The following is a 20,592-nucleotide window of genomic DNA, read 5'->3' as shown; positions in this document are numbered from 1 at the left end:
ATTAAATCCTGGAGAGATTAGGGACAAGCTGTCTCATTTTTGAATCTGGCAAAGCTTGTGGTGGGACTACCACAATGGTTTGAACTAAGAGCAAAAACATTGGTGCGAGTTATGTTGGTGTGGGGAGACAGATAAAGTTTTCTGTAAATAACTTGGCTTGCATTTGTTCTACAGTACAGACTCCAGATAAATCCTATTGCATTTCTTGGAAGCTACAAGAATGCCATCAATCTTATGGTTAGCTGTGGTGCAGATCCTGTAGGGAATTATTCATAGTTCTTTTAGTTGGAACATTTATTGTTCGGCAATAATTGCCCTGGAAAAGGTGGTGGGTGAGCCATCATCTTAAATCACTACAGCCCTTCTGGTAGGGGGAATTCTATAATGCTGTTGGGTTAGGAGTTCCAGGATTTAGATAAAGTGATGATGAATGAAGGCTGATACACTTCCAAATGAACCAGTCTGCAATGATCCTCACAGTTGATCCTGAAGAATTAGTGCATAGACTAATATTTGAAATAAATTTTAAAGAATAAACAGAATTGAAATATAAGTGGGAAAGGAGCTTAAGAATTCATTGTTGCTAAAGCTACTTTAACTTCTGACTGTATTAGCAGTGGTCAAAGTGCCCGTCGCCGGTCCCCTAGGCCTGAGTCGCGTAGTCGTAGCAAAGCAGAGATCCAGTCTTCAATATGCAAAATGAATTGCTTTATGGCTATACAATATTAATATTTGCTGATTTACCTTGCAATTTGTTTCATTCAATGATTAAAATTGCTCTTGATTATTGCAGCCTCTATTAGTTCTGATTTATGCTTTCTCCTACAATGTAGCTACTCTGGAAAATCTCTTAATGACATTTGTCAGCTTTTTATACTCGCTCATTAATAGCATCAACTTATTTATATAATTCATCTGTAGCACAGTACCCTTTGAAGGGTGACCTCACTCAAGCCTATCAAATATTGAAAGGCCTCAACAGAGTGGAAGTGAAGAGGATGTTTCCTATGGTGGGAGAGGCTAAGACCCAAGGAAACAGCCTCTGAATAGAGGAGTGTCCTTTTAGAACGGAGATGAGGAGGAATTTCTTTAGCCAGAGAGGGGCTGAGAGGGAAAAATGGACCAGACACGATGAAATGGTGGAGCAGATTTGATGGGCCCAATGGCCTAATCCTGCTCCTACATCTTAAGGTATTATGTTCTTTGCCAAGATCTCCAAATGGCAGAAACAGCCAATGTGAAAACCTATCTAAGATAAAACCAGATTGTATGCCTCCTCTACTGTAAAGATGAAGCCACACTCAGGTTGGAGGAACAACACCTTATATTCCGTCTGGATAGCATCCAACCTGATGGCATAAACATTGACTTCTCTAACTTCCGCTAATGCCCCACCTCCCCCCCCGTACCCCATCCATTATTTATTTATATACATACATTCTTTCTCTCTCTCCCCTTTTTCTCCCTCTGTTCCTCTCACTATACCCCTTGCCCAACCTCTGGGTTTTCCCCCCCTCCCCCTTTTCTTTCTCCCTGGGCCTCCTGTCCCATGATCCTCTCATATCCCTTTCGCCAATCAGCTGTCCAGTTCTTGGCTCTATCCCTCCCCCTCCTGTCTTCTATCATTTTGGATCTCCCCCTCCCCCTCCCCCTCCCACTTTCAAATCTCTTACTAGCTCTTCTTTCAGTTAGTCCTGACGAAGGGTCTCGGCCCAAAACGTCGACTGTACCTCTTCCTAGAGATGCTGCCTGACCTGCTGCGTTCACCAGCAACTTTGATGTGTGTTGCTTGTATGAAGCTCTGTGACACAGTCGATGATGAGTTGGTGTTAGATAGTGTGAAGGTGCTTTTACAATCTCCTGTTAATGTTCAATTACTGCTCAGGGTCACACTTTGTACTAAGTAATCCATTGTCCAGGAGGCCCTCAACATTGACCTCAGATTCCATGAGGTATCATTGTGTTGAATGAAATATATAAAAAAGAAACTTCTAGTTAGCACCAACCATCCACTGATGAATCATCCATGTTTAATATCATTTGGAAAGTAACAAGGGTGCAGAGCAGAATGCCCATCACCATGATTGGTTTGATAACATCAGTGCTGAAGGACTAATGCAAATCTCTTGCTGTGTTCAACATATGCCTTGGTATGCCCCCCTGCTTTTGCCACTATCATTAGGTCAACAGTGTAAATGAAACTGTGTGCTTGTATAGAATTTAGGTAATATATACCATTAAGGTACTAATACCTTTAAAACATTTAAGAAATACCAACCCCTACCTTCTCTGCAACTCAGGACTGCTGCAGTTATAATTTGGTCGTGGTTTAGGAAAGGGGTGACAGTTGGGTTAACAAGCACAGAGCGGACTTCAGCTGCAGTGGTTCAGCAGTGATTGCAGTAGTGTTGATTGTATACGATCATACATATGATTTGTGCTTTCAGGTGAAGAAATATAGGGAATAAAGAATTGGATCAGTCATGCAGAATTCTAGCCTTTGATCTATTCCAGTAGCTATAATGTTTAAGGCTGGCTCATTGATTTTTGATAACAATAACCTCCAAGGTAACCATGATGGTGCCATTGGTATCCTGGGGAGCTCATAAGAGTCTTTCTTCATTGTTGTATGATGCAAGTGTTACCTACCACTTGAAAGCACAAGCCTGGATTGCTCTAGGTCTTATTTCATTTGAGCACAGAATGCTTTGTTAATCGAGGTAGTACAAATCACTGAAGCCATCAGGGAGCTTGGCCAGTTTTTGTAATGGTGGGTAGGCACTCACCGCATGCAATTGAGCCTAGGAGTCGCATACAGTGGCATCCAACTGCAGGTGAAAAGGAATATCCTTATGTATTAACAGCAGCAGCTGGGATAATTTGCCCTTGATGTTCTAGAACTGCTGGAATCTGTACCTTTCTGCAGGAACCAATTTTAAATCGGTGAGAGGTTCACTATCACTATACTTCTTTCCTCATTTCAATGACAATCATGATGCTTATCATTGGCAATGTTACAGCATCCAATTCGTAATCAGCAGCAACAAATGAAAAACCCTAATCAATGTAAGAGGTATATAGTCACTTATCAAATTGACGAGTCCCTTTATCTTTTTAAACTCCAATAACATTGTTTAAGCTCCTCATGCTTCCATACGTTGTCTTCTTTTCCATCTATTTTATGTTCTATGAATGTCATATGATTTAGACTGGCAGTCCTAACATCAGCTTTAAGCGCATAACACACTGACATAAAAATGTGCTAAAGGTCCATCGAAGGAGTATGTGGAAATAGCACAGCAGAGACTTGTGGCAAAACAAAGCCGCTCTCTAACATAATGAGGAGAAACATATCTGCCCTATTCATTTCTGATTATCACACACCATCAGCTAATATTTAACAACCCCATTTTGTCATATTGAGAGATGGAATCAAAATCATACTGTTCTGGTTTGTCTAATCATCCAGGGAACTGAATGATATTTGCAATAAACAGTGAAGCTAGTCATTAATTATGAAGCTGTGCATAGTCTCTGAGTAAAGACCAATCCACAGCATTTGACAAATATTGAAATCCTCAATACAAAGGATTTAAGTGATGGTTACAGTAACACTGGAATCAGTGTTAGCTCCTGGGTTGTGCTTGATTGGACTGTGTAAAGCCAAGTTTGCTTCTGAATTAAAACTCCTGTTTTGCTGGATGGAGTGGTACATCTGAGTTATACATGACCTGGTAACACCTCACACAGTACTGCATTATGTTGAAGTGAAGTTACTGTTCTTTCTAAATCAAGAACAAAATCTCAAAGAAAATCAAGGAAGCAGCACTGAAAGGGTTAATGTCAAGACGACAGATCCCAGTCAGGGAGTTTTCAGAACCATATCTAGACACACCAGCTCCGGATGATGTTGAGTTTTCAGTTCTGATTTTTGTTGAATGAGCCCCAGTAAGAGCCCTTGTGTGGGAGTGATGGTAGAATCAGTAAAATTGAGTAGATAGTCTCCCTGTACAGTTTAAATTGGATATCTCCACAGCTCTGTATGGTCCTGTCTTGCACCTGCACAAGTTGAATCTGTGTAAATTCTCCATTCCTTCTGCTTAGGACAGCCTGGACTTGCAAAAACACCAATTTTGAATTTAACATTATATATTATATTGAGCCAATCTTGGCTGTTCCATAATTTACTTGGCATAGCTGTACTACAGACCTCTTCTCCGTGGATTGTCACCTTGTCATGGTGGAGAAGCTTGTGTGATCCTGTGATCCTGAGAGCAACGCCATCTGGAACTATGCTCCTGGTGGGGTCACCCATGGCAGTAAGGTCGAGGGTGAGGTCCCTGACAAAGAACAATCCAACCAAGACTTCAACAGTGGACCAGGCGGACGAGGTTACTTCAAACTCAATGGCAGTGAAGGCAGATGAAGGCTGCAACAAATCCAGCAGCTCCAATCGTCATGGTTTCCATGCCATTGGAATCAGTTGGTTGATTTGTGAAGTATCGTGTGCTTCTTGGAGTGCAACATCAAGTACACGTTAAACAAATACACGCACAGGCGTCTTCCCTCTGTGGGCCACTTCTTCTTCAGAATGAAAACCATCATCCTCAACCTCGAGGGATAGCCACGACGACAACGACTACAGACCTTCACCAGAGGTCCCTGGACCTTTGACAGAAGAGTCTGATTTAATAATATATTTTCTGCCATAAAATTCCAAGATAATCACAGTCAAAGGATTGCTCCTGTTCGATATCTAGACACGGAAGATACAGGCACAGATCAACAAGAATGAGTTACACTACTGGCAATAGTTTTTGTTGAGTTGGAAATTTCAGACAGGGTGCTAGCAGAATATTCATGTTGTGTCTTGAATAAGTCCACAAATTGAAGTGAATAAAGTAACTACGATCTCTTTTGCACACAGGATTTTGAGAGATAACTGTTGATTGAGACAACAAGATAAATCTGCACTCCTCTCTGAAGAACATCACAGGAAGTTTTCCATCCAGTTAAAGGAGCAGATAAATCAGCAGTTTAATATCTTATCTCAAATGCAGCTATTCTGACAATCAGCACTCCTTTGGGTCTGCACTGAAGTGACAGTCTAGATTATATGGGGCAGTCCTGGAATAGAGTTCCGATCCACAGCCTGGGTCATAGAGGGAGCGCTATCACGCAGCCCATGAAAAACATTAAAAAACAAAGTATGCATACTTGTCACGCTAACTCATTTGGAAAGATCAATCATTATCTATCCATATTACTTAGATTTTCAGAAGGCCTTTGACAAGGTGCTGCACATGAGGTGGCTACACAAGATAAGAGCCATGGTATTATTCCAGGAAAGATAATAGCATGGATAGAAGATTGACTGACTGGCAGCAGGCAAACAGCGGGAATAAAGAGATCTGTTTCTGGATGGCTTCCAGTGACTTGTGGTATTCCACAAAGGTCAATGTTGGGACCGCTTATTTGTCAATGATTTGGGTGACAGAATTGATGGCTTTGTGGCCAGGTGAGTGGGTGATACACAGATAGGTAGAGGGGCAGGTAATGTTGAGGAAATAAGGAGTCTTTGGAAGGACTTGGACAGATTAGGAGAATGGGCAAGGATGTGGCAGATGGAATACAGTTGTTGCAGAACAGGTTGGCAATGCTAATTCTCCCACTAACCTTGCCCCTTTGTCCGGTTAATCACTCCTCCTCATTCTGTTCCTGGTCTGGTTTCCCTGTAGTTCACAAACTTTGCCCTCCCATTCTGCAGTTCTTGGAAGATCACCATTTACACACCCCAACAGTAAAACAATCACTAGCTTGGATGATCCAAACAACCCCTTCAGTTGATGTGCTCTACTGGCTTATCACTCATAAAAATGGGGATTCTAGGCCCAGGATTCCAAACTGTTTTATTTATTTTCACTCACACTGTTATATCGGTTTGTAGACAGCAGAACGGCCCCAAAAGACCCTAGGGACAGTTTAGGGCATCATAAAATAATGCCTGGGTTAGTGGGAGCAGGCACACCACACCCTACACAGACAACACCACTGGTGGGGAGGCATTATTCTTTTACAATCATCTGAGCATGTGGACACTGATCTATGGGTTTAACCATGGACTTGTTGCGGAATAAAACTGTAGGATGTTAGAATCCCTGTTTAAAATGTTCCAATTCTGCACCTGAAATAATTATTATGGTCTGGTCATATGATTACCATCCAACCCGACCAACAGAATTTCCTGTTCCTTGTAGGCCAGGTGGAGGCAGATTTAAACCCTCAGCATGGCTTTGCTAGAGAGGAGTAAAGGTTGGATTTGACAGTTGTTGAAGAGTTATATTGGAAAGTTAAAAGATAAAGTGTGTCTAGGAGAAAGCCTCTGGATATTGGTAAATTTATGTATATACATGTTTGTTTCCATTTGTCTATTTGTAAATACTTTTTCTCTTCACAACTTTTGGGCCACTTATGCACTTGTTTTTCATCTAGCACTAAATAAAACCCCTTGCACGAACGAGCTGTTATGGTTTACCATCTGTTTTTTCCCAACTGGTGACCCTTGTGATAGTGAGATGTGACAGATGGTGGCAGCGGTGGGAGTGGAAGCTAAAAAGGGGTGAGGATGTCAAAAAGAGCTGGTCTGCACTCACGGAAGACCAGAGTTAAGCCAGATGCTCCGGGGACGGAGTCTCATGAGAACACACAGTGGGACATGATGGGGTCTGAAAAAGAGTACGTGGCCCAAGGTGCATGGCCCAAGACACATTGGGGTCCTTCTAAGGAGCCGGGGAAGTCTGTGGTTATGTCGGAACTGGCAGCTCTTCTTGGCAGTTCATTGCCATGCAGCAGGCCTGGGAAGAAATATTTCTGCAGGAGTTCTGAGAGCTACGAACCAGCCTGAGCAGAGCTCCACCACCAGACAAGTGTTGACCCGGGAGCACCCACCACATCAGGGATTCCAAGGTTCATAGCGTCTCCAGTCCCTTCGGAGAGCAGAAGCCCAAGAATGCTGCTTCCACCACCAGCTTCCCGGCGCTCTCTGTTATCTGGGCCTTTGGGTATGCAAGACCGGCCCTCACAGCTACCACAGGTACCTTCCCAGCAACCGGTGCCTTCACCCTCTCCTGCACTTGAGCCAAGCCTTTGCTTACTGGCCAGAACCCAAGAGGGAGAGGATATCGAGAATTATCTCCTGCGAACGGCTGGCCGAGACTTGGGGGTGGCCCCTGGAGGAGTGGGCATGTTGACTCATCCCTCTCCTGACTGCTAGAACGTTGGAAGCCATGGATGAGAAAAAGTCCAACTGTTACCCTGAGCCGAAGGAGGCAAAATTCAACATAACACCAGAGATCTATCAACTGAGGTTCCAGAGTAGGTCTGTGCCAGCTGGAGGGTCTCCAACAGAGGCCTACCACCACCCGAAAGGACTCTACCAGCACTGGATAAGGCCAGAGGTCCATGGCAAGGAAGAGATCGGGGAATTCATCATCCTCGAGCAGCTGCTGTAGGTCTTGCTGCGGAGTGTTCGTACCTGGGTCCAAGAACACGAGCCCTCCAATGGACTGGTTGTGGTGCAGCTGGCCCAGCGGTACACCAACGCCCAGAGAGGAGAACCCCTATCATCTCCTGCTCAGTCACCGGAGTGGCAAACACTTGCAGGTAACTCTGGTCCACAAATCAGAGACACCGAAGACAATGTAAAACCTAGAGCTCCCCTAACTTGCTATTACTGTCAACAAGCTGGTCACAAACCTTCTGTTTGTCCTCTTTTTTTAAAAAAAACCCTAAACTGTCCAGCTATTATGTCCTTAGGAAGGGGATGACTCATTGCTAGAGGCAGGGGTGGCTGTTAACCTTGCAAGGGGCGAGAACCAGGTAAAATGTTCTGCTGAAATACCAGTCTTGGTGAATGGGCAGATGTTGCATGCTCTCTTGGATACAGGAAGTACGGATACCTGGGTCAGAACAGAATTTGTACCACCTAATCTTGTTGATTTCTGCAAACATACTATGAGTTAATGTGTACATGGGGATATTAAAAGGTACCCTACCGCTGATGTTACTCTTGGGGTGTCGGACAATGTATACCTACTGTGGGTGGGCATGGTTGATGACCTGCCAAAAGATGTGGTCATTGGTAGAGATTTACTGGCCTTAGTAAATTTACTCGGTAATGTTGACTCCGCTGCAATCTTGTTTTGCCCTGTGTTGACACAGTCCCAAACCAAAGCTGGGGTGAAGCCACTGCCAAAAATGTCTGATAACCTATTTGAGGGGGTAAGAAAGGCCCACTTAAATCATGTCAGAAGCTGCACCTGGAGAAAGCATTAGGTACACCTGACCACCCACCGAACACCACAAACCTTACACAGATCAGTGGCAGGTTCCCACAGATCAACGACAGGTCCCCACAAACCTAGCTGCCCTTCAGCGAGGAGGTCATTCTCTGGCTCCTCTGTATTCTCAGGTGAAGGGGGAGGATGACAAGGCTCCTACAGCTGTAAAAATAGTTACATGCTGGAAAATTATATTTTATATCTGGCAAGTAGTCCTGACAACCGATTGGTAACACCTATCTGATGCAGGCCCCTCATTTTACATCTTGCTCACACCATCCCCTGGTCCAGCCATTTGGGTCAGCAGAAAACCTACCCAATAGTAAGCTACAGCTTCTATTGGCCATCAGTGTATGCTGATGTCAAGCAGTATTGTACTTCCTGCCCTGAGTGCCAAAAGACCCACCACATCCAACACACTGACAGAGCCTCTCTGCAGCCTTTGTCCATTATAACCACGTCATTCGAAAGTATTGCTACGGACATTGTAGGACCTCTAGAGAAAAGCAGCTCTGGTTTCTGTTACATTTGTGACTATTCTACCCAGTTCCCTGAGGCCTTCCCTCTGCATTCCATCACCAACTCTAAAATCATTGCTGCCGTAGTACAACTCTTCTCCCGTGTGGATTTCCCTGAAGAAATTTTAACTGACCAGGGCACCAATTTCACCTCATGTCTTGTGTCTCAATTACATCATCAGCTGGTATTTCAAGTATCTGCACCACACCCTACCACCCTCAACTGACAGCCTTGTCGAAAGGTTTAATCAGACCCCCAAGAGCACGCTGAGGATGTTTGTGTCTGACACAGGGAGAGACTGGGAGAAGTAGCTGTCCTTCCTCCTTTTAGCATATTGGGAGGTTCCCCAGGCATCGACCAGCTTCTCCCCGTTTGAGCTCCTGTTGTTCAGGGACCCCTCGATTTTCTCCACCTCCAGTGGGAGGACAAGTGCCAAGACAGCAGGGGTGAGGGCATTGTCTCCCAAGTCTAACAAATGAGGGATCACCTGGAGGCCTACAGAGAGGAGGCTCGCTACAATCTGGAGCCGGACCAGCAGAACCAGAAGAGTTGGTATGACCGTAAGGTGAGTTCACCACTGGTCACAAGGTCCTTCTATTACTTCCCACTTCCACCAACAAGCTCTTGGCCAGGTGACAGGGGCCTCTTAAGTCCAAAGGAAGCAAGGTCCAGTCACCAATGAAGTGCTCCATCCAGAGAAAGGAAAGGCTTCTCAGATATGTCATGTCAACCTGCTGAGGGAGTGGAAGGAAGGAGAGGGTCGGAAGCTTTCCTGGGTGGTCCAACAGGTGGAGGAAGACGGGGGACAGATGACAAAAGACCTGCAGACTTGGAGTGCTTCTCCAAAGCCCAATCTGGGCCATCTGACCCTTCAACAACAGGAGGGGCTGAACCACGTCTTCCAGCAATACCCCTCTCTCGTCCAGTCTCGCCCTGTCCGAACAACAGTGGCAGCGTAAACCATTCGCTTGAGGGACAACACTTCCTTCCGGCAGTGACCTTATCGAGTCCCAGAAAGGTTGGTGGAACGCCTCAAGGCTGAGATCCGCACCATGTTGGACCTGGGAGTGATCGAGCCCTCTGAGAGTGAATGTATAGCCCTGGGGTCAGTGTGCCTACACCTGATGGGACCCTGAGGGTTTGCATTGACTTCTGAAAAACCAACACCGTCTCCCAGTTCAGTGCCTACCCCATGTCACAGATTGATGAGCTGCTGGAAAGGTTGGGCCATGCCAAGTTTATAACCATCCTCGACCTTTGCAAGAGTTATTGACAGATTCTGCTGGTAAAGGATTCTGGTGAGTGCACTGTTTTCAGCCCTCCCCTTGGCTTCTTTCATTTCACTGTCATGTCGTTCAGGTGGCATGGGGCCCCAGGGACCTTCCAATGGCTGACTGACCACGTGTGATGCGAGCGAGAAGCATTGTATAGCCTACCTGGATGATGTAGTCATCCTCAGTACCAGCTGGGAGGACCACCTGGAGGATGTCCTGAAGGAACCTGCAGCCGCTGGCTCGATGCTGAACATCCAGAAGTGCGAGTGGGCCCACGCTGAGACACAGTGCCTGGGCTACCAGCTAAGGCGAGGATTAGTTCAGCCACTGGTCGACAAGGTCAAGGCCATCGGAAATAGTCCTGGGCCCTGCACAAAGAAACAGGTCTGGTCCTTCCTGGGCTTAATGGGGTGTTCTCGCCGTTTTATCCCTCAGTTTGCCACCTTGGCAGTCCCACTAATAGAACTGACTCTGAAGTCCACAAAGAATCCAGTCTGGTGAAGGTAGTTTTTGTAACTCTGAAGGAGGCCTTGTGTTCTTGACTGGTCCTCATCAGCCCAGACTTCACCAAGCCATTCACCATCAAAGTCAATGCCTCAGCAGTGGGGATTGGAGAAGTCCTGGCCCAGGGGAAAGATGGAAAACAACCTTAGTCGTAAGTTGCTACCACAGAGACAATGTATTCTACTGTTGAGAAGGAAGCTCTTGCCATAAAATGGGCTTTGTAGAGCCTCCGGTATTGCCTGCTAGGCAGAGAATTTGTTCTGGAGATGAACCACAAAGCACTCGCCTGGATCCACTCCATGAAAGACCAAATACTCGCATCTTGAGATGGAAGCTGGCTCTACAAGTGTTCCATTTCAACATCTGTCATAAGGCAGGACAGTACATCCTCTCCCAATCGCCCACCTTGTGTAATCCAGAGGAGGTGGGGGGGGGGGTGGTGCGGGTAACGTGACAGAAGAGGTTGCCGATGCTAATTCTCCCGATTGTAAAACAATTGCGAGCTCGGTTGACCAAAACAATCCCTTCGGTTAACATGCCCTACTGGTTTATAACTCATAAAAATAAGGCTTCTAGACACAGGCTTTCATCTATTTTCACTCACACCATTACATCAGTTTGTAGACAGCAGAATGGCCCCCAAGGACCCATTGGACAGTTTGGGGCGTCCTAAAATAATGCCTGGGTTAGTGTGAGCAGGCGCACTATACCCTACACAAGCAACAACACTGGTGGGGAGACATTATTCTTTTATATTCACCTGAGCATGGGGACACTGATCTATGGGTTTAACTAAGGCGTTTGTTGTGGAATAAAACTGTAGGATGTTAGAATTTCTGATTAAAATGTTCCAATTCTGCATTTGAAATACTTATTATGGTCTGGTCATATGATTACCATCCACTCCTGACCAACAGCAGAACTTCCTGGTCCATCTGAGGATTTAAACCCTCAGCCTGGCTTTGCTAGAAAGGGGTGGAGGTTGGAGTTGATGGTTGGAGAATAGTTCTGTTGGAAAGTTGAAGAAAAATTGTGTCTTGGAAAAAGGCTCTGGATATTGGTAAATTTACATACAAAATGTTTTCATTTGTCTATTTGTAAATATTTTTGGGCAGCTTTTGCACTTTTTTCATCTGGCATTAAATAAAACCCCTTGCTTGCACTAATGTGCTGTTGCAGCTTACCATTTATTTTCCAAATGGTGACCCTCATGGGGCACACCTACCCACACCTGATCGCGAGGTGTGACAACAGTGTTCAAAAGAGTTTTATATCTATAAATGGAATCAAGATACAAAATGTAACAGTTTTATCCTAATTCTTAGGGAACAAGGAATTATGTATTGAAATCATCTGACTATTTCTTCTAACCAACTGTTCTTCTCATCCCTCTTGCCACGTTTGGCTATGGAGGCAAAGTCATTGGGTATATTTAAAGCGGAGTTTAATAGTTTTTAGCAAGGGTGTTACAAGCTACAGGAAAAAGGCAGGGGAATGGGGTTGAAAGGGACAATAAATCAGCCTTGATTGAATGGCGGAGCAGACTTGATGGACCAAATGACTGAATTCTGTTCCCATGTCTTATGATCTTATGTCTTGATGATATCCCCTGAACCTTTTTTCCATCTTATTCACTTTCTCACTAAGCTTTGTATCATCTGCAATGTTGGATATACTACACCTGATCCCATTAATAAAATAGCTGAAACTTCAACATTAGTTATGACAAAATGCTACTGACAGCATGCTGAGCTGAAATTTATCTTAGTTTATTGCGTTGTTCCACATAAGCAACATTGCTCAGAGTTACAGACAATAAAACACAAAATGAGCCTGATCGGCCAATCATTTCTCCATGGAAACCAAATCAACCAGTGATGTCATGATTGGCTTTACATTTAACCAGCCAAACTAGGCAACTTTAGATCCATACTCAAGATACCTGAGGTCCAAAAATGGGCACAGTGTTTATAGTGACAGCCCACAGTCATGATGCAAATCTGCAGGCAAATTTGCCGATAAGCTGCAGAAGCCAAATGGTCACCCATCACCTCTTGCTTCTTCACAATGCTGACTGGCTGACCAGTAGAACCAAATGGTCTGGTTGGGAATGGTGTGAAAGCTGGTTAGCAGAAGTCTAGATTGGGGGGGGGCTAGAAGGGGCTTCAACTTTTTGTTTGGGATGGGGGGAGTCCAGAAACCTCTTTAAGGACTTTATCCCACTGAATGGAAAAAAAGTGTAACTTAGTTTGCAACAGGAAAATTGTAATCAGGGCCCTACAACTAACATAGTTAACTTTTACAGTTAACTACTTCAGAAAACTGTACAAGCAAATGGATATGTAAGATTCGACTCAATGTTCCCAATTGGTTGGCAATTTTCAGGTTAAAAAAAAGGATGGCTGTTAATTGGAAATCCCACTCCTCCCCACTCAGCTCCCCACCCTATTTTACTTATAAGCTGCTTAGCAGCAAATACAGTAAAGTTATTGGTCCTATCACCTTTTTAGGACCTCTGCAAGAGCGACATGAAAGCCTTAAAAATCAACACAGAGTGCTGGGAGGATACAGCAGATGACCGCAACAAATGGCGAGCTACTCTTCAGCAACACCAGGAGCAAGGTGAAAGAGTGATCCTGAGTCAGTTTGAGGAGTGGGGAGCTAAACGGAGAGCACAGCGGACAGCGGACAACAATTCCACAATGCCCTACACATGCAGCAACTGTGGCAGAGCCTAGCGTTCCAGGATCAGCCTCAATAGCCACAGTCGACGCTGCTCGACAAACCAGTGGCTACCAGAGGTGCAGTACCCATGGCCGACGACTGATGGAGGCTACACACACACACACACCTTTTTAAGCAGTACGAACATGGGAAGGCTGGTAGCCTTGGAAACATTTTTATATCTGACTGCTTATGATATCATAAACTGTTTAATCACAACATATTTACACTGCTTGGTCACAGAACAATGCATCAAACATTAACATACAGGTGGAAAAGGAAACGGGAACTAATTTAAAACATTCCTTTTGCAGTCATCCCATCAATTGTACAAATTCGTTCATTCTAATCACTCCTGATTAAACCAGATTGTCTCAGTTTGGGAATCTAGTTCCAAGATACAAAAGCAGTACACCCACTTACTGGCAGATCAGTCACAAAATAATTTGTTTATATTAACAGCTGCAACTTGGCAACTGAAATTGGAGGCTGGAAACAGATAGAGGAATGGAAAGATCATGCATTTACACAGATAGGGACACACTGAGGTACAGTATGCACACATAGTGAAACAACATCAGCCGGAACTGCCAGCTTCCTTGAACTTGTTTACAATGGTGCAAATGACTTAAACCCACAGTTGCCTGGTTTTATGCAGGCCAATTAGCACAACCCCATTGTCATAACATTTGGCTGATGCATATGAGAAAGCCTCATTGTTACCATTTTGCAAACCATATCTCCGGGCCAACCCCTTCTCCACAGATTGTGCAAAGGTGTGCTTTTTACTTCAATTTACTGCTTGCAATTTATAATATACATTCAGAACCAGACTGGTCCTTGCTTAAATTAATACCAGCAAGATTGACATCACTCCAGAATATTCTCTAACATAGACCATTTAGCTTCTTTGCCTCAGTAATGCTTTGTTGCTTCACGTAGTATCCTTTATTCACTTAACTTCCACATATTTATTGATCCCTGCCTTAAATATATTCAGTAAATTTTCATTCACAAGCACCTTGGGTGGAGAATCCCAACAGTTCATTACCATCTGGCTGAAGAAATGTTTACTCTCCTCTGCTCTGAATGCCCACACTTTTATTTTGAGACTATGTGTCCTGGTTCCAAATAACTCAGCCAGAGAAAATAATATCCCTATACCTGCCCTTTCAAGCCCTGTACCAGTTTTGTATACTTCAGTGTGATCAATCACCTCACATTCTTCTGAAATCTGGACAGTATTGGCCCAGCCTGCTTCATCTCGGTTCATATGCAACAATCTGCCATTTTAGGAATCAAACCTGTGAATAAACATGAATAGCAAAACTGCAAGCTTCCATATAAAAAAAAAACAGAGGATGCTGAGAAAATGCAGAGGGCAGAGAATGAAGGTGATGTAAATGGAGACCAAGGGTGAAACTGCTGGTATGCCTTGGATTGATACAGTAATCACATCTTTTTGATGTACAGGTGTTACCAGACACTGCAGATCAAATGTAAAGCTGAAGAATTCACTGAGTGACCGGTGATTATAAAATGTCAACTCACTGGAAAAGTTAATGAATCTGGAAATTTGATTTCACTTGCTCCTTCCAACAGCTAAACTATATGAAATAGGCACATTAGCAATAAGGGTTTCACAGTCCTGTGCCTGGACTTCAAAACAGCATATTGAAGCATGGAGGGACAACATGACAAAGACAGAAAAAACAATATTAAAATAAGTAAGAATATAACAACTAGTAGCAGGAGTAGGGCATAAGGCACCTGAAGTTCTTCGATTTGATAAAATCATCACTGATCCTGGGTCTTATCCACCTTCCCAACTGACTTCCATAACTCCCACTTCCCTTAGGGGTTGATCCCAGCCACAAGGTGCACTTAAAAGCTAAGCATCCACAGTTTGAAGCTAAAAAAAATATAGATACTAATTATTCTAACTGTGATACTTCTTAAAATAAAACCTCAGTCCAAAATAGAGAACATGTATTTGTTTTATTTTCTTAAGCAAAGCTAATTTTGCTCCTTTTCTAAAAAATCAAAATCAGGTATCCTCTTCTAACCATATGCCATAACCCTTTCTCATTCTGTAATCTTGGATTCCATTGGTCTAATACATTTTATATGAAGATGTTGCAACATCCTTCTCATTCCCAATTTTCTAATGTACCCCATGATATTAGGTATTCGCTATTCCTTTCTCATTCTATATAGAGAGTCATCGTTCAATAAAGCCATAACTGCTTTAGCCATTCAAGAAATCGGGTATTCACTGGTGAGTATCTTATCACCTCATCTCTCAAAGTCTAGGCACCATCTATAGGCTCAGTTAGAAGGCAATGGCATACTCACAACTAGCTTGGGTGAGTCTCAACAGTATCCGTAATGCCATACTGTTTATCCATCGTCTTGCAATAACAGTGCACTGATGTTCACTAGATGTTGAGTCAGAAATGCCAAGCAGGGGACTCACCTCAGCCTCTTCCTGAAATCCCCACCATTGTGGAAGCCAGCCTTTGGCCAATTTGACTCACTCCATGTGGGCAAGAGTTCCGAGTACACAAGGACTATAGGACTGGATAACATCTCAGCCACAATACCATATACTCAGCATTTCTAGCCCAATGGTTCCAGTACATTTACAACACAGGTATCTATCTATCCATCAATATGAAAAGCTGCCCTGATCCCTGAAAGCAAAACAACTCCAATCAGCCTAATTAGTCTGCTGTATACCATCAATTAAAGCTTGGAATCTTTTGTCAACAATGCCATCAAGGGATATTTATGCACCAATAACCTGTTCATTCATACCCAATATGAACTTCACCAGGACCACTTTGCTTCAAGATCTCATTGTAGCCTTGATTTAAACATGAACCAAACAGCCAAATTTCAGACATGAGGCAAAGGGTACAATCCTTAGCTTCAAGGTGGCTTTTGACTCGACATCTTTTGGATGAGTGTACACCAAGAAGTCTGGTAACATTTAATACACAAAGAGAGGAAAGAACTTCACGGATTGAAGTTATACCTCATGCAAAGATTTCCAGTATCTGCAGTTGTTTTTTTTACAGTTTTCATCAGCTGTAACATTCTGACTGATTACATCTTCCAATATCAGAATTCATTCATCACAGTTCCAGGACTTCAAGCAGGAATTCATTAGCGGTCCAATCAGGCTTACATTAATGAAGTAGCTCAGAAGTAGGAATATACACAAAATTGCTGGAGGAACTCAGCAGAACAGGCAGCATCTATGGAAAAGAGTAAACAGTTGATGTTTCAGGCCAAGACCCTTCATCAGGACTGGAAAAAAGAGATGAGAAGTCAGAGTAAGAAGGTGGGAGGAGGGGAGGAAGAAGTACAAGGTAGCAGGTGATACTTATAGAAGTAGGAATGCTTGCTGATGATTACAGAATGTTCAAATTAATTTGTCGCTGCTTGGCAAACGAAGCACACTGTGCCTGCCAGCAGGAAAGCCTTAAGAACATTCTGGCATGATTGAGAAATGCCAGGCAAGGACCATCTCCAAAAAGACCATGCCCGTTGCCACATCCCCCATTATCAAAATCGTGGAAATAATCACTGACCAAAACTGGACTGGACCTGCTACATAGATCCAGTGGCTGCAGGAGAGGGTTGGAGACTGGGTGGCCCAGAGCTGATTATCTACTCCTGATGGCCCAAGAGCAAATAGGGTTAGGCAACAAATGCTGTCGTATTCCAAAAAATGAGTAAGTAAATAAGTAATACTGTTTGGTATATACATTCCTTAGGATACACCCTACTAATCGTTCTTCAAACGAACCTCCATTTTCTGTGCTAAACCACCAAATAAACTGAACTTTATCAATAAAGGCATAGAGGATAAAAGCAGGTAACTCATACAGAACTAATTTAAAAGTTGAGTTATAGCCCCAACTGAGGTATTCTAGTTAGAATTGGAAGAATATGAAGGAATTAGAGAGGGTCGGCAAACATCTGTGAGCATGGTTGCTGGAATAGCAACTATAGTTACCAACAGCTCAGAACATCACAGAAACCACCCCCTCCCCATGGAGCTTGTCTACTTTCTTGCTGCCTCTATAATCAAAGACCATAACCAGTCCAGACATTCTCTCTTCTCCTCACTCCCATCGAACAGGAGATACATAAACTTGAAAGGACACTTCATCTGGGAAAAGGACAGCTTCTATCCTACTCTTATAAGACTATATTTCTATGTATGATAAAATGGACTTGAAACCTCACAATCTACTTTGTTATGACCATAAACATTATGGTCTACCTGCACTGCACTTTCTCTGTGACTGTAACAATATTTTTTGCACTCTGTAGTTGTTTTTACCTTGTACTATCTCAATGCACTTTTGTAATGAATTGATCTGTACCAAGACAAGCTTTTCACTGTACCTTGGCACCTGTGACAATACTAAACTAATTTTCCAATCTGATAGATTAGAGAAGATGGAATTGTTTTCTTTAATAAGAAAGGAATGACAGCAGATTTGATAGCCATATATAAATTGATGATGGATCTGGACTAAGTGGGAGGCTTTTCTTGTTGGGGAACTACTGGCCACAATGGAAGGAGAAGAGAACTGCAAAAGACGTGAAAGAAGACCTTTCTATGCAGTGGTTGGTTGGCACCTGCACTGCCTGCAGATATGGTGGAGAGAAGTTTCCACTGTGGCCAAGAACACATTGAACAAGCAAATGGTGAAGAAAAATCTGCAAAAGTAAGGAGAGGATCAAGAGGGTGGAATGTGTGATGTGCTCTGGTAAAGAGTTGGTGTGACTGTGACGGGCTGAATGCCCTTGTGTACAGTAACCATTCCGTAATCGATGATACAACAATAACGTAAAAGGTATACATCAACAGCTCCAAGCTCCTCATTGTGCTCCATGCTTGCCTGGATTCCTTAGTAACCACTAAGCCAATACCTTCAAGTGCCCTATAGATACCATCAACAATCACTGTCATAAGAAGGACAGCAGTAGTTTGTGGAAGTGATCCGTTCTTAAGCAATGAAAGGGCAATAACTGCAGCTTCCCTTTCACTAGTAATATCTTGAATTTTTAAATATAAAATATTCCCACAAGTATCTCTCATTAATAAAGAAACACAAATTTCAATATTAGAACTTTCGTATTAGTAGTATCCATTCTTGGAAGTGCTTTGTGACTAAAATACAATAATTTCACCTTCATCCAGGTAACATTTGCATTCACAAAATCTCAAAGTAGAAGTCAAAATCAAATAAAACTTATTATAGTAAATTTTAAAGTAAATAAGGTATGTACTCTATATGTCACCAAATGCACTGAGATTCACTTTCTTGCAGACATTTACAGGAAAATAAGGAAATACAATAGAAATTACATAAAACTATACAAAGCAACCAATCTACGAAAGGAGACACATTGTGCAAGTAAAAATATAAATAAATAATACTGAGAACACGACTTGTAGAACTGCTGAAAATGAGTTGGTTGTGGAATCATTTCAGAGGGGTGAGTGAAGTTATCCATGCTGGTTCAGGAGCCTGAAGGTTGAAGGGTAATAACCGTTCCTGAACTTGGTGGTGTGGAACCTAAGGCTCTTGTACCTCTTTCCTGATGGAAGTAACAAGAAGCGATCATAGCCTAGATGGTGGGGGTCCTTGATCATGGATGCTGCTTTCTTCTGACAGGCTCCTTTCATCTACAAATCCATTTACATCCGGATAGCTATCACAACGTCATTATTTAGAGAGGCCTTTGATGTGCAAGGTCTCTGAATTTTCTTTTGGAAGTAATGAGGAATACAGTAAAGGTAGAAATAATGGGGCAACAGGATAGAAATTGAAGTGCATTGCATTTTCAACTGTGAGATTCCAGTTTCTTATTGATAGTGTGATCAGCAATGGTGCAGAAGATACAATCAGAACAAAAATGCATTATAGAATAGAAACATTTACTTCAAAATTGAACATTAATTCCAACAGCACAGTGATTGGAGAGAATACAGTCCTTCCTCAATAACCTTCCTCAACACAAGGAGCAGAATTAATATCTTAAACCATTAGCACATCTTACCAATAGCACACATCAGTCCATCAGTACGAACAAACCCTGCAATACTCATCTGACTTTTCTCTCTTTTTAAGAGTTATTTCATATCTCCCTCTCTGAATTCTGAAGTTAATGAACAGAGACAAATGAACTTCAATGCTTAAACTGGCATATTTGTTCATATGTGTTAAGTTAGTATAGGTGCAGAGACAATGAGGATTTCCTGATCAGTAGGGTTCAATAATACAATGGACAGAATTTTAACCAATAAACCTTTGTGGAACCAAGATCCATGCTCTTTTTGAATGTTTTAAGCTCAGCTGTTTCTCAGATCGGTAACGTTGTGTAGAGCAGCGGTTCCTAACTTTTTTATGCCATGGCCCCCTACCATTAACCGAGGGGTCCATGGACCCCAGGTTGGGAACCCCTGGTGTAGAGACATTCCTGTGAGTATTCTTTTCCAGTGCCCGGCATAATCCATTCAAGGTACGTTATTCCCAAAGACTGCAGCTTTGTAGGGAAGAGAAACTCTGCAGAAAATCAATGCTTTGTCCAATACTCAGCATTACATCATCTACATTCCTCTCATCCATGTACCTATCCCAACTTCCCTTAAACGTTGAAATCAAACTCGAATGCACCACTTGTGCCGGCAGCTCATTCCATACTCTCATGACCCTCTAGAAACTTCTCTAGGTGAAGGAATTTCTCCTCATGTTCCCCTTAAACTTTTCACCTTTCACTCTTAACCCATGACCACCTAACCTCAGTGGAAAAAGCTGCTCGCATTTACCCTATCTATATCCCTCATAATTTTGTATGCCTCCATCGAATATCCTCTCAATCTTTTATGTTCCAAGGAATAAAGTCCTAAACTATTTAATATTTCATTATAACTCAGGTCCTCCAGTCCTGGCAAACATCCTTGTAAATTTTCTCTGTACACTTTCAACCTTATTTACATCTTTCCTGTAGGTAGGTGATCAAAACTGCATACAATACCCCAAATTAGGCCTCAATAACGTCTTATATAATTTCAACATAACATCCCATCTCCTATATTCTATAAGGGGACAGCAAGATAGCACAGTGGTTAGCACAACGCCTTACAGTACCAATAACCTGGGTTCAATTCCCACCCCTGACCCTGCCTGTAAGGAGTTTGTATGTTC

General features: G+C 42.9%; 1 protein-coding gene across 6 annotated transcripts in view; it reads right to left on the bottom strand.

Moving 5' to 3' along the window:
* myrf (myelin regulatory factor) overlaps positions 1-20,592 on the bottom strand; it is a 283,101-nt gene that overhangs the window by 252,906 nt on the left and 9,603 nt on the right. The gene's annotated exons all lie outside the window — the stretch shown is intronic.

This window comes from Mobula birostris, chromosome 11 (genome assembly GCF_030028105.1).
Source record: "Mobula birostris isolate sMobBir1 chromosome 11, sMobBir1.hap1, whole genome shotgun sequence".
NCBI lineage: Eukaryota > Metazoa > Chordata > Chondrichthyes > Myliobatiformes > Myliobatidae > Mobula > Mobula birostris.
The sequence above is the reverse complement of the archived record's forward strand: the minus strand, read 5'-3'. Positions and strand labels throughout refer to the sequence as shown.